At 39.8% G+C, this 14047-nt stretch overlaps 2 long non-coding RNA genes across 2 annotated transcripts; both read left to right on the forward strand.

Annotated features, from left to right (window-relative positions):
* The first annotated feature begins 1798 nt into the window (after positions 1 to 1798).
* On the forward strand, positions 1799 to 4996 carry LOC143416164 (uncharacterized). Its single transcript, XR_013096541.1, has 2 exons — positions 1799 to 1979; positions 3705 to 4996. It is a non-coding gene; the product is annotated as an uncharacterized LOC143416164 (long non-coding RNA).
* Positions 4997 to 9707: 4711 nt separating this feature from the next.
* On the forward strand, positions 9708 to 10278 carry LOC143416165 (uncharacterized). Its single transcript, XR_013096542.1, has 3 exons — positions 9708 to 9792; positions 9911 to 9985; positions 10109 to 10278. It is a non-coding gene; the product is annotated as an uncharacterized LOC143416165 (long non-coding RNA).
* Positions 10279 to 14047: the final 3769 nt, after the last annotated feature.

Here is a 14047-nt window from a genome sequence, read left to right on the forward strand (position 1 = left end):
TGCTACAAGTGGGCTTTGGTATTGTTTTTCTCTCCTTTTCTCTCCCTCTATTGCCTGGGCAGAGGCCATTGTGGGCTCCCGCCTTTGGCCTACATACCTGGGAGATGGTGAACACCTGCGTCTCATTAACCGGCCTCTACTTACGGGAAGAAGTTAGACTGCTCTTTGCTGGATTGTTGCTTGACTCATGTTAGTGAAGTCCTGGCTAGGACACTAGTAATCTAGTTCTCTTGGATTTTGAATCTTGTGCTAACACGTCGTTTCCCTGTGTACAGACACCCTGGACCTGCCCTTGTTCCTTACAGAAATTCTGGTACGAGAGAGGAGTGAGAGACTGGTGAGACGCCAAGAGAGACAGAAGGAGAGTGAGTGTGTTCCCCCTGCTTTTCCCTGCAGATTCCCTGGAGACCTGATCCCTGCACCCTTGTCTATAGCACTTTGACACTGTCGCACATTTAACTTGGTCTAACACAGGGCCATATAGGTTTTTCCCCTCTTAATAATAAACAACTTCATTTAGGAATTGCATTTTGTGTTTATTTGTGTCATCTTTGTTTAATATTTAAATGTATTCATCAATTTCAGAGAAAGCTCACATACTCAATACCAACAAGAAGAAAGAACTACAAATGACTAAAGTTGCAGTGAGGAAGTGAGATCTGACTAATGACAGGAAGTAAAAAGAGTCATCAGTTCAGAGACTGTGACGGTTGAGATCGACAACAAGAAAGACGTGAGGCAGAGAAGCACGATGGATGAATTCAGATGGATTCAAATGTTTTTATCTCTGATGCTGATGATTCTGATTCCAGGTAAGGATACAGGAAACATTTTATTAGCAACAAAACTAAATATTATCAGTATTACTATGGTCAATAAACTTTACAGTAAATAAGAAAGCTGAGCATGTACTGTTGTTTTAGGGAAATATGGGACATGTTTACAGACCCGAGTCTAAAATCTTCGCTCTGATTGTAAAACTGCTGCATTCTAATTTATCTTTCATATTTCTCATCAATCTTCTCAACAGTATCTGAAACTGAAATATCCATTTTTATGAAAGTTGGAGATGACGTCACTCTGCCTTGTCTAAATGTGATAGATGAGCAGAATAACTGTGACAGTACTGAATGGACCTTTGTTTCAAGACACAAAACGACAGTAGAGCTGATCACACTTGGACAGACAAAGTCAAATCAGACAGACTGAGTGTTACAGCGAACTGTTCTCTGGTTATTAAGAAGCTCACATTTAAGGAAGTTGGTCTTTATTCATGCCTACAGTACAAATTAGGAGAAATACAAACTCTAAACGCTCTGGTTCATCTGTCTCAGGTTAATCTTTTTATTATTACTCATTGGGAAGCACCTACAAAGAAATCCGTCACAATGAGAACCTGTTCAAACCATTTGATTTTGTGACCAAAGGTGCTGGTGTAATGACTTGTAATTGTGACAGCCCTGACACTTTGATATAAGTACTTGCTTTTGATGAATATATTATCTGTTTTGATTAAGGGACTTGCTTTTGAAGCATTGACTACTTATTTTGAGCAACTGACTTTTCTTTTTGATGAGGTGACTCACTTTTGCGAGTTATCCACCATGTTTTGCAGTTTGCACCAATTGTTTTGAGAAGAGCCTTAGTAGTGGTGCAGAGATCAATTCTGTTGTGAGAAATGCACCAAAGCAACTGAGAAAAACTGTAAACTGCTCTGTGGTGACATATGGACAGTGTCATCACACCGTGAAACAAAATGCAGAAGAATGAAAATCCTGTGAGTTTTGAAACATATAATTAAATATTCCTATATCTGCCACTAAAAAGACAATTAAATAAACCGCTCATCTTTGAGGGAGTGTTAACAAGAACTAAACTGCCTTCATAGAAATGCTTTTCCACCAGATGTAACCGCACTATTGTCTGTTTTTCAGGGACTGAGTTCAAACCCTGCAGAGACTCAAACCAATCAGAACTCGGTGAGATCACCCACTACACCTAGAGTTAAAAACACTTCTTCTTATTCTCTAAAAAATTGTAAATGCATGACACTAACTGAAAAAGCATCCAAAAGATAAGAAAGTTAGGCCAAAAATAAAATCAGTAGACCACACCATGAATCGTAAAACCTGAAGTAAGAGGTCAAAACACAAATGCAATATCTTGAGACACCATTTCTGAGAAATTAAAGTGATGAATGAAGAGTTGTTTATGTTGCATTACAGTGAGACATATTTTCAAGGATAGCTGTTGGCAAAGTAGGATCCAAGTGCAGAACTCAAATCCATGTTAAACTCAAAAAGCAGCTTTATTGCTGACCTTAGCAGGCCAAAATGCAAAACACAAAATAATTCAGGCAACACTAAAAATCTGGAAGTCACAAACTAGCCTCTAAGGAACATAGAACATAACAAAGAACAGAAGCAAACTGGGGCTTTAAATACACATGAGGAGATTAGGCCATAGTGGAGACTAGGAACTCAGTTGTACGGTGGCCCTGAGAGGCCACTGCAACTTAAGAAAACACCAGCAATAAGAAAAATGCTGCAAAAGCACACAAAACACAACGAAAAGAGGAAAAACGACAACGGATATAGGAAAAAACAGATTTCCAAAAGCACAACGTGTTTCTGGGGAGACAATAACCCGACGGACCAGTTGCAGGAACCAAAATATGCTAAGAATTGCGCTGGGAGACACTTAAAAGAAGTGGAGGATTTATCGGTTCTGTGAGGAAAGAAAAGATGAGTGGTATATGTGTTAGCCTAACTATTAGCCTAAAAATCCATCATCAGTATTATATGAATCATGATAAAACACACCTAGCATGTTTTGCGTCCCTGCAACTGGTCCGTCGGGTTATTGTCTCCCCAGAAACACTTCCCTTTGCTTTTGGAAATCTGTTTTTTCCTATTTCTGTTTTCGTTTTTCCTATTTACGTTTTTTTTCCTATGTCTGTTACCATTTTTCTTATTTCTATTTTGTTTTGTGTGTTTTGCAGTGTTTTTTTTTATTGGTAAATGGACTGATTCTTATATAGCAATTTTCTACTCTCCCAGTGCTTTGACTACTGTAGGGGCACTGTAGGGGTGGCTGTAGCTCAGGTGGCAGAGCAGGTCAGCCACTAATCAGAAGGACGGTGATTCAATCCCAGGCTGCCTCCTGGCTGCATGCCAAATATCCTTGGGCAAGATACTAACCCCATGTTTGCCTACTGGTGGTGGTCAGAGGGCCCGGTGGCGCCAGTGTCCGGCAGCCTCGCCTCTGTCAGTGCGCCCCAGGGCAGCTGTGGCTACAATGTAGCTTGCCATCGCCAGTGTGTGAATGTGTGTGTGAATGGGTGAATGACTGAATGTAGTGTGAAGCGCTTTGGGGTCCTTAGGGACTAGAAAAGCGCTATACAAATGCAGGCCATTTAAACAACATGCCTCATTCACCCATTCATACAAGCACTTCTAAAGGTATAGGTCAATTGAAAAATCTAAATTGCCCATAGGTGTGAATGCAGGAGTGAATGTGAGCGCGAATGGTTGTCTGTCTCTGTGTGTTGGCCCTGCGACAGACTGGCGACCTGTCCAGGGTGAACCCCACCTCTCGCCTTATGACAGCTGGGATAGGCTCCAGCAACCCCGCGACACTAAAAAGGATAAGTGGATGGATGGATATTACTGAGGAGTCAGCATGTTTTTCTCTTCATTGTTTAGGTGGATCCTGAAGTTTCCTATGTCACCATCAGCAACACCTAGAAAACCAAGATAAGGTGTTTTGTTTAGTGATATGTTTGTTTGTTTGTTATTATTTTATCTATATATCAGACAGCTTTTTTCAGATTCGTGTTGATGATGAAATGATGCAGTGACTTCTGCTCTACTGTCAATTTTAAAATAACATAGTTCAAGCTGTTGAAAAAAAAAGAATTTGCATTTAATGGAAAGACAATTCTTGAATATTGTTTATGGGTCCAACAGATTTAAAGAAACACCAGTTTTTGGGACAGTGCCCAGCTACATTATAATACACTTATTTTTCCTTTTTTTAAATGAAAATATAATTGGTACCAGGAGTTCTTTGCTATGGATATGAGCAGTTGCTCTAAGAGAAGGCTGGATAGAAAACATACAACTAAAACTATTGCTATTGCTAGACTATTGAACAGCACACAGGATTCAGTGCCATGGTCCTAGAGTTTTGAGTTGTATTTGAGTTTCAAATTTGTGTTCTGAAGATCTTCCTTAGCTTCTATTTTTATTATTTATTACCTGTTTTTACTGTTCATCTTATTTTGAATTTTTCCTCTGTCAAAAGAAAAGAAATCCAAAGTATTGAAAGGAATCTATGCTCTTTATTTTGTTCTCATTTTTATGATGATGGGTAGGTTGACAGTTGAGGTCAGGCAGGAGTCTCTGGTCTATTATGTTTGTGGACAACATTAAGAAACAGGTGAAAGACGGCCTGTAGCGGTGGAGGAGTGTTCTGGAGAGAAGTTGTGTGAATGAGAGGGAGACAGGTTTAACAGAGATGCTGCAGGGAGTAGAGGTAATATAGGTGGAGAAATTCAAATACCTGAGGTCAATGAGCCAAAGCAACATTTATGATGTTATTATCATTGTGTAACCACATCATTTCTTTAGGGATTAATACATTTTTCTGATTCTGATTATGTTTTGTTTTTGTCGTCCAGCCACTGATCAGCAACATCAACTCAGCAGAGAAAACTGCTGTTATATTATCAATGTCATCTCATCTGGTTTTATAGGTAAATATAAACTAGATGAGAACTTTAAAGCAATGTTAATAGTTTTTGTGTTTCACGCTGTTGTTATTTTAATCTGATAGAAGATGTGTATTCAAGTCTTAATCCTCTCTTATAATATGACTGTTGTTAAATGCCTTTAATGCCTTTATAGTTTGTGTAAGTGAAATATGTGCAGTGTCAAAAGTCCAGTATGAGTTTTATAACATGTCTTTCATGATGATTAAATAGAATCTGAATCAATATCTTGAATATTCTTTTTTATAGTAATGTAATCTGGAAAATATGCATTTCTATTAATTTGGTGAAATTCTATTTTTGCAGAACAAATTTTAAACTCTCACAGTTTATGTCTGAGCACTTTTTTGTGTATTATTCCTTTTGTCCGCCAGAGGTCCTCAGTTTTCCAGTATTTGCACAGTCACCTGTTAGAGACTTAGAAACTTAGACTTAGAGCTTTTTATTGTCATTGTGCAGTTTCTTGCACAGCGAAATTGGGTAGCTGAACCACAAAGGTGCTAAAGTAAGAAGAGAAACCAATATACAACGAAGGCGGAAAATAAATAAATAATTAAATAAATAGAATAAAATAAAAAACAGTGTATATGTATACATATGTGAGTGGAACTATATACATGGTGTATGTGTAGGAAACATTGAAACAGACTGGGACCAAAATAATTGCACATAAGCCAAAAATATTGCACAGAACATGGAAAGACTGAGATATTGCACATAGATGATCAACAGCAGTGTCAGGGTGGATGTGTTGGGGAAGTCTTTACACACTCTTAGTTTGCATTAAGAGTTCTGACAGCCCACGAGAAGAAGTTGTTCTTTAGTCTGTTGGTTTTGCACCTGATGGATCTGAGCCTTTTTCCAGAGGGCAGGATGTTGAAGAGGTGGTGGTTAGGATGGAGGTGGTCCTTTATAATTGCCCTGGCTCTGGAGAGACATCTTGAGCTGGCAATTAAGTCCAGGGAGGGGAGTGGACAGCCGATCACCTTCTCTGCAGTTCTGATGACCCTCTGTAGTCTCTTCTTGTCAGCTGTTGTGCAACCAGCGTACCACACAGGGATGGCGTGCACCAGCACACTCTCTATAGTGGCACGGTAGAAGGACACTAGGAGGTCAGTCTGCAGCCTGTTCCATCTCAGCACCCTCAAGAAATGGAGGCGCTGCTGGGCTTTCTTCACTAGAGCTCCACATAGTCACCTTTTATGGAGAGGGGAGGAGGGTCAGTTCTTGTTTTGCGGAAGTCCATGACCACTTGCTTGGTTTTCTTGGTGTTTAGCGTGAGGTTATTGTAGTTACACCATTCTGACAGTCGCTGGACCTCATCCCTGTAGGCGGTGTCATCATCGTTGGTGATGAGCCCCATCAGAGTGGTGTCGTCTGCAAATTTGATGATGATGTTGCAGGGGTGCGTAGGGGTGCAGTCACTGGTGTAGATGGGGTATAATAATGGACTCAGCACACATCCCTGTGGTGAGCCAGTGCTGAGTGACAGGGTGGATGATTGCTGGGTGCCAACCTTGACTGACTGTGAACGGTCTGTGAGGAAGTTTTTGATCCATGCACATGTGGAGGGGGGGAGTCCAAGTTTACCAGCTTGTCTATAAGAATGTCTTGAATGATAGTATTGAGCTGAAATCAACGAAGAGCATCCTTACTGATGTCCCAGGATTCTCCAGGTGATGCAGAGCGGAGTGGAGAGCAGTGGAAATTGCATCCTCTGTGGACCTATTTGCCTTGTAGGCAAACTGGTGGGGGTCGAAGCTGGGTGGGAGGCAGTCCTTTATGTGTTTTAGGACCAGCTTCTCAAAGCACTTTGCAACCACTGGAGTCAGTGCGATGGGTCTGTAGTCACTGAGGCTACTGATGGTGGTGGACTTGGGGACTGGGACTATTGTTGACAATTTCAGGCAGTGAGGGACAGAGGCATGTGTCAGGGAGAGGTTGAATAGTCTGGTGAACACAGGAGCCAGCTGGTCGGCGCAGGCCTTGAGCACTCTACCAGCAGCTTTAATGACACCACTCCCAAGACTTTTCTCAATTTTCAATTTTGTGCCTCCTCATCTCAGAATCAGAATCAGAATCAGAATGGGTTTTATTGCCAAATGTTGAGCAGGTTTACAACATTAGGAAATTGCTGCGGTGCTTCAGTGCAAACATGCTGTCATAAATTGCGCTTAAATAGACATGAAAAAAATAAAAGTAAGAATAAGAATTAAAAGTGCTACGTAGAAAGATATATGCATGAGATATACATGCGATATATACATGAGAATAAGAATTCAAAGTGCTACGTAGAAAGATATATACATGAGTGCAGGTGGTGATCAGTGCCAAAACATGGAATCATGCAGTGAACACAGCGTAGGGTCATGAGTTAGTGGTGGGGACAGTCGTACGTTTATTGTTCATGTGTCCAACAGCAGAGGGGAAGAAACTGTTCTTATGGCGAGAGGTTCTGGTGCGAATGGACCGGAGCCTCCTGCCTGAGGGGAGCAGGTCAAACAGACTGTATCCAGGGTGAGAAGGGTCAGCTGAGATCCAAGCTGCACTCCGCAGTGTCCTGGAGGTGTGCAGGTCTCCTGTGTCCTCCTGCTCGTGAGCTGCAAATCATTTTCAGTAAACCAAGTAAACCATGTTAAAGGATGTTTTAACTCAGAGGAAAGAGAGGAGAGGAGACTTGCTGCAGGAGTTACAATCAAGGATGCACAGATGTGTCCTTTGCAGAAACCTTTGCTTCACAACCCTGGTACACATCTTCTGCTTGCTTGGTCACAATTTCTGTTTTAAATATATCAATAAAACACCAACAGATAGTTTGAGTCTGTCCTGCCTCCTTCCTGCTCTCCTCACACAACTGTGAAAGACTGAACACAAACTCTCTAAACCCTTAAACCGATTTCATACTGTCAGCGTTCAACAATTGTGATAATAGTTTGTGTTTCTGATGTTTAACTGTCCGTTATTATAAAGTCAAACCTCATGAGCTCTGCTGCTGTTGTAGCCACACTCTCACCAAAACACTTTCAGTTCTCAGAAACGTCTTCAGTTCAACAATGAGGAAGAGGAGCGTCTCAGACCTGCTTTATGTTCTGTAGCTGCAGCTGTGTAATCAAATGATCTATTAGACATCAAAAGTCCAACTGTGGTGGCGGAGGTGTTTGACCCTTCAACAGAACCTTGTTATGTGCTTTCATTTTCTTACATTTTAAAGAAAGAGAAGCTGCATTAATAGAAACATTTATCTTAAACTTCACACATTCAACTTCCTCAGTCGTCTGTTTATTTTCAGGGAGTGAAACACATGAAGCTTAAGTTCAGCCTTCACGAGTACAATGAGGAAGACTTATAATCACACTTCTGTCTACTTCCTGGGTGTTTAGTGGCCAGAGCTTTTCATCACTTCCACTTTCGAACACTGTCCAGCTGATTGCTGACATCACTGGTCAAGTCCAATCGTCTTTCTCCCGGCCTTCTTCAAGACAATCAGCCTCCACTTCATGTACTTTAAATCTCCCTGCTCATCTTTCAATCTCCCTTCCAGACATGTTACTCAGCGCTCCATCCAATTCTCCATCTTAACCACCACCATGTCTGGACTGTGGGGGGTCCTGCCTAAATTCTTTCATCAGCTGGAATCCAATCAGCCGTGAAGGCCATCAGAGTCCAATCACCAAATAGCTTGACTGGATTCTGTTTATCAGTTAATCATCTTCAATTCATCCTAACAATCAGTATTTAAATCACTGTCAGTCTGTCACAAATGCTCTGTGGGAATAGACACAAAGTGCACCTGCTGAATGTGATTTCTCATTACAATAAATTATGTTTATAAAAATCATGAATTTCAGACACATGAAAAGCTGACATACTCAACCTATGAAACATTATCATCAGCAAAAATAACAACTGGATCCCTAAAGCTGTGATGAGGAAGTGACATCTCACTGATGACAGGAAGTACAAACAGTCTTACAGAGTCATCAGTTCAGAGGGTGTGACAGTCGAGATCAAGAACAAGAAAGAAGTGAGACAGAGAAGCACGATGGATGAATTCAGATGGATTCAAATGTTTTCATGTCTGATGCTCATGATTCAGATCGGAGGTAAGAAGACAGGAAACATTTAAATAGCAGTCAAACTAAATATTGTTCATATTATTACAGTCAACAACCTTTACAGTAAATAAGAGAGCTGAGCATGCTCTGTTTATGAACTTGTGTCTAAAATATCTTCACTCTAACTGTAAAAGTGCTGTATTCTAATGTCTATCATATTTCTCTTCAATCTTCTCAACAGTATCTGTAACTGAAGCCTCCATGTTTATGAAAGTTGGAGATGACGTCACTCTGCCTTGTGTGAATGTGATAGATGAGCAGAATAACTGTGATGGGACTACGTAGAGCTGATCACACTTGGACAGATTGGTGAACAAGCTAAAACTAAATCAGACAGACAGAGTTACAGTGAACTGTTCTCTGCTCATAAAGAAGCTCACAGTCGAGGATGTTGGTTTTTATTACTGTCGACAATACAAAGTCAAAGAAACACCATCTAAACACACTCAGGTTCATCAGTCTTTGGCTCGTCTCTCTGTTATTACCTGTGAGTATTTACATCAAAATAGTTTTAGCTCAAATTCTTCTTGGAACAAAAACACATTAATTATATTTATAATAATTAAACAATAATCAGTTAAAGTGTCCTAATACACGTTTTTGTGTCTCACATTGTTACATTATGTTCACCAGTGACTGAACATAAGGACAATGATACGCTGAAGTTAAGCTGCTCTGTGCTGACATATGAACAGTGTCATCACACAGTGAAGTGGCTGCTTACAGGTCGAGATGTGGACAAAGAGAACAAAGAATTAGTGACTTCACAGACTCACTGCGCTGCCACTGTGTCTGTTCTGAAGAATAATTATTTATACTCATCACGTCATAAAACACTGAAGTGTGAAGTGACTGATACTGAAACAGGAGAAGTGCAGCTGTTTACCTTCAGCCGTCAGACCTCAGGTGAGGAAACAGGTGAGATCATGATCAACTATTTAATACGACTAAAATCAGCTGAAGCTTGAAGTTACAACAGATGAAAAACATGGAAAAGTTTTGTTGTGTTGTTTCATTTATTCAGGTGACACAAAAACAACAAAGAAACCAGCCAGAAAAACTGAAACAACCACAACAATTAAGACGCTTCTAAAATCAGGTGATGTTACTAAAACAAAGTTGACCAGAAATATTTATTTATTTTTCAGTTCAAAGTGGCCTTTTAATGTGATTTACTGCACATGAAAAATACTTTCTCTCTTTTTTTAACTTCTAATTTCAGATGATACAACAGCAAAAACTGTGGAAAGTGAAAACACGACACCAAACAACAAATCATCTGCAGATTCACAACATGGTAACTCAACCATGTGACTGCAAATGAAAAGTTAAAAATATTTTTAAAAAAGTTAAAAAGTAGAATATATTTTACTTGTAAATTATATTTTACTTTTTGTGTTTCTATTTTGGACTTTATATTTTTATATCAGATGTTTAATTACATTTATGTACATTTAGCTGAGTGACAGTCAGACATGTATCCTACAGGAAACATAAGATGGAAACTTTTGGTCTGAACATGTTTTCACTTTTGTATTAAACATAAATATTAAACATAAATATTTGTCTCTGAGTATCATGGCTGTGGGTGGAGATGTATTTATTTATTTAATCACTGTCTGTGAGAAAAATCACACGTCTGAACTCAAACGTTTCTGTTCATCAGATATTTAGACAGGAATAACTGACTTTGGTTCACATAATGTGAATGAAAGCAAATGTCTCTGATTATGTGCGTCTGTATTTTCTTCTTCATATAACTTTTCACCAGCTGACTGTGTAAACATGGCAGCCATCTTTAGCCTTTTTCCATATTTTAAACTAGAAAATGCTTTTGAATTTGAGTCCCTCAAACTTTCAGGTGTTTAACTTTATTGTGTACTTTACATTTAAATATTACATAATAAATAATTTAAACAGAAAACTGCAAAGAAGTCATGTGAATAATTAGAAGTTTTGATTCACTTTTTTCAGATTTTGTATCTTTGAGGTTCATAATTGTCTCTGTGGGATTGGCAGCACTTTTAATAACAGCTGTGACAGTCAACATGTGGACAAAAACTAAAGGTAAATTTAATCATGAGAAGTTTGAATGATTTTGAATTTTTATTTTAATATTAAATTGACTTTCTTCTCATTTTAGGGAAGAAAACACAGATGGATGAAAACACAGTGAGTACAAAACTCAGTAATCCAACAGAACAAAAACTTCTAAATGTTTGTTTCTGATGCTGTAAACAACATTTCACAGATGATTTTGAATTTGTTGAGCTAAATGTGGTTCAGCAGAGGACTGAGAGTCAGAAGTTTATAAGTGAAAGGTTGTTGGTTTGAACCCCACATGTGAGGGTTTGTCTTGGGAAAGTGGATCATTGATGCTGTCATCTGCCTTTAAATCACTGAAATTATTATTAAATATTTGTGATAAAGTTGTTAAGCTTGTCCCAGCAGCTGACACACTGAAAGAAAACCAGCGGGATGCAAAGCAAAAGAATTTGAACAACAAATCACGAATTAACAAAACGCGACGCACCCCACTGCGCAAGGTGATGTCAGAGTGACGTCTTGTACACGTCAGTCCACTGAAGGGTTGTTTTGGAACGTCAGGCGACGTTTTTTTTCTGATGTCTACTAAACGTCAAGTGTTGACATCTGTAGGGTCTCCGTGTACGGGCTGTTTATAGTCCAAATTTGGTTGTGGACGTTGTTTCATTGTCAAACTCAGACTCAGTGTAGACGTCATTTTTATGCTGCTTCTATGAGCTCTGTGGTCCCATGTTTCCAGAGGGTGGAGGACATGGTTTCAATAGGCCACCAGCTGATTTTACTGTAGCTTTATTTATAGCTTTGTCTGTCTCCAGTCATCATCTGTGGCTGAGACAATGAAATGAAGTTATTAGAAAATGATCTGGAACAGTATTTGAAATTGGACCAGATCATACCAGTTATGTATGAAGGAATGCCGAGAGGTCAGCGAGCATCTCCACGATGGCGAGGGATCTGGAACTAAGACTAAAGTGAGCAGCTGCTCGGGGAATTTCGAGCAGATACTCCAGTTCATACATACACACTTCTACAAACTTCTCGTACTTTCCATTACAAATTCTCACAGTCCAGCTCTGATCACAACCACATTCAGTGGCTTTTACAATCGTGAGCGCTTCATAATAAACAGGATACTTGTAAGAATAAATCATATATAATGCAAATGCTCTTTTAAACTTATTAAACACATTGTACCCCTTTTAAAAGTCATTCCATTTTTTTCTCTAAAGGCTTAAACCATTATTATTTTAAATTTTAAGAAGGATTTAAAAAAATGTGTAATATTTTAACACATTTCAATAAATGACCATTTTAACCTGGTTACAAACAAATAAGTTGATTAATTGAAATAAATGAACTAGTTTAAAAAAACAGGAAAATGTCAAACAACATAAACAACCCACATGCACTGAATAAATAAATACGCTAACACATAATAAATCATGTTTGTTTATAAATAATCTGTATTCATATGTGTCATGTTGATAACAACAATGTTGATATTTGTAAATAAAAGATTACATCTATTAATCATGTACATTTCCTGTCATAGACGTCCTCAGGTGGTGGTGGTGAAGGGCTGGGGTGGGTACTCCCTTGCAGTCTTGGGATGTGCTGCATTTTGTGCTCATGGCTGCAGGTGCTCCTGGTTGGGTGGCTGGGCTCTTCTTCCACTTGCAGGGCCTGGAGCCCAGTTTTTGGCTGGGTCTCTTCCTGGTTGGGAGTGGTCTAAGCCCCCCGTGGCTGCTTCACTCTGTTGGGTGGGTTGGCCTGCATCAGTATGTCCCAGTTGTCTCTCTGGGGCTCTTCAATGCACGCAGGCCCTTTTTTGGAGATGGGGGGAAGGGGGCATCAATTGCTGGCTGAAGCTTGTCTCAGACTCAGGCTAGTTTGCTAGTTTGACCTTTTTGTGTGTGTCTGTTGTCAAGTGTGAAAATAACTGTGGTTGGGATGCAGTCCCATGACTTGGGACTCATCTAAATGCTCTCAACTGGTATTTGCAGTGGGAGCAACAGGTGGGGGGCAACAGGTGCTCTTCAGGCACTGTGGTGCTCTGAGGCGTTGCCACTGTAAACTCAGGTTAGCAGTTGGTTGCACCCTGTGGAGGGTGTGGGGAATGGGGTGCTTGCTCAGCCAATTGTTAGCTGTCTCTCTCACTCTTGGGGTAGTCTTCCAGCTCCCAGTCTTATATTTCCATGAAGGTGTGTGTGTGTGTGTGTGTGTGTGTGTGTGTGTGTGTGTGTGTGTGTGTGTGTGTCTCCAGTCACTGTGTTCAGGAGTCTGACGGTTTGAGGGAAGAAACTGTTTCGCAGTCTGGCAGTGAGGACCTGAATGCTCTGGTACCTCTTGACAGAAGGCAGCAGAGTGTAGAGTGTGTGTGTCAGGAGGGGGGCGTGGGCTGCACAGACAGCAGTGGGTTGGGCCATTCATGTGTCTTTGCCGCCTGTACTGGGCGATGACAACCCCTCCTTTTTAATTACATCTTTGCAGCTAATGACACATCACCATGCACCATATAGTGGCTGAATAATGACAAATATACCTTTATAATCTTATTTTGTTGGGTAATAATCACTAAAAGCAGAGTAATGGATGCCCAAAGATCACAAAATGTAGACTTGTCAGATGGTATTGATGTGTGAGAATGCCATTTTGTTTTTTAAAGGTGTGTAATAATGAAAACGATGGAGCAGTAAACTGTGAAAATGTCTGCTCTTCTGATGGAGTTTGACTGACCGTGCTGCTTCTGTCAGACCCACTGACCAAAAACATCAATGTCAACATCAACTCTTGTTTTGTAGTTGGACAACCATGTTAACATTCATTTTATCTCTTAGTTAGAACACCTCTGTGCAAATTATTTTTTGTTCAGTTGTTAAAACCTATGTGTTCTTGTTATGGACAATTTTAGTTGACTCCAATGTTGAGGTCTGAAAGGGATGGTAGTGCTTTTTTGGAGCACCTGACCAGCTCCTCTTCAGCAATTTATTTTTTGCCTCTGTGGAGCTTTCATTGACACTGTGATTTCTTCAGAATGGGACTGGTAACACTGGCTATAACTCATGCTAGTTTGTCTTTATATCAACTATATCAGTAATAAATGTATCTGTTTTAT

The sequence above is a fragment of the Maylandia zebra genome, unplaced genomic scaffold (assembly GCF_041146795.1).
Source record: "Maylandia zebra isolate NMK-2024a unplaced genomic scaffold, Mzebra_GT3a scaffold26, whole genome shotgun sequence".
Lineage (NCBI taxonomy): Eukaryota > Metazoa > Chordata > Actinopteri > Cichliformes > Cichlidae > Maylandia > Maylandia zebra.